This window comes from Alligator sinensis, unplaced genomic scaffold (genome assembly GCF_000455745.1).
Source record: "Alligator sinensis unplaced genomic scaffold, ASM45574v1 scaffold21_1, whole genome shotgun sequence".
Classification (NCBI taxonomy): domain Eukaryota; kingdom Metazoa; phylum Chordata; order Crocodylia; family Alligatoridae; genus Alligator; species Alligator sinensis.
Window position 1 is genome coordinate 331,547 of NW_005842445.1, and position 911 is coordinate 332,457.

A 911-nucleotide genomic window follows, 5' to 3' on the forward strand; every position below is an offset into this window, starting at 1 on the left:
TGCCCCCCAGTACTCTTTCCTGCCATGGCAGGGGGTCGGACTAGATGATCTGCCCAGGTCCCTTCCGACCCTAGAAACTATGAAACTATGAAACTAAGTGTGGACTGTGATGTGATTTTTCAGCCATTCTTGAAGTTGTGGACTAAGATGTGAGCTCAAGTTGCAGCAATGAAGGTTTAGGTTGGATATTAGGAAAAACTTCTTACTAGGATGGTGGTGATTCCACGTCGATGGTGGGCAACTTACCAAGACAGGTGGTGGAATCTCCACCCTTGGAGGTTTTTAAGGCCCGGTTTGACAAAGCCCTTGCAGGAGTGATCTAATCGGGGATGGCGTCCTTTGAGCAGAAGGTTGGACTAGATAACCTCCTGAGGTCCCTTCCAACCCTAATTTTCTATGACTATGATTCTATGATTTTAGGATGTTTTCATTTATTGTTTACTTCTCCATTTTTGTTTGCAATAAATGATATGTGTATGTTATTAAATTATGTGTATGTTGGTTATCCTGAGTATTCTAATATTATAAAAGTCTAAGTCTGTCTGTCTGTCCATAACACTTTATTTGCATTCTGATTGGCTGACAAACAGCCAATCAGAGGGCAAAGAAGCGTTCTGACAGAAGGCAGCCTACCGCCATGATGGTGGGGACACAGGGAATGGAGCTGGTGGCGCAAGGCCCTGCTCCCTGCAGGTAACATGAAGGGTTGGGGAGTGGGCCTGGGCCCAACAGGGGCGGGGGAGAGCGGGCCCAAGCAGGGGAAAAGCAGACCTACCACAGTGGGCAGGGTGGGGGAACAGCAGGCCTGGCCTGACATAGTCGTGGCGGCAGCTGGGTGAGGGAAGGAACAGACCTCCTCCTCTCCTTGGGCCCGGGCCCCCTCCTCCCCTACCCCTGCCCCCACCCCTGCC

General features: G+C 50.4%; 1 protein-coding gene across 1 annotated transcript in view; it reads right to left on the minus strand.

Annotated features, from left to right (window-relative positions):
• Positions 1 to 911, minus strand: part of LOC102374002 (C-type lectin domain family 1 member A-like) — a 12,042-nt gene that overhangs the window by 10,189 nt on the left and 942 nt on the right. The gene's annotated exons all lie outside the window — the stretch shown is intronic.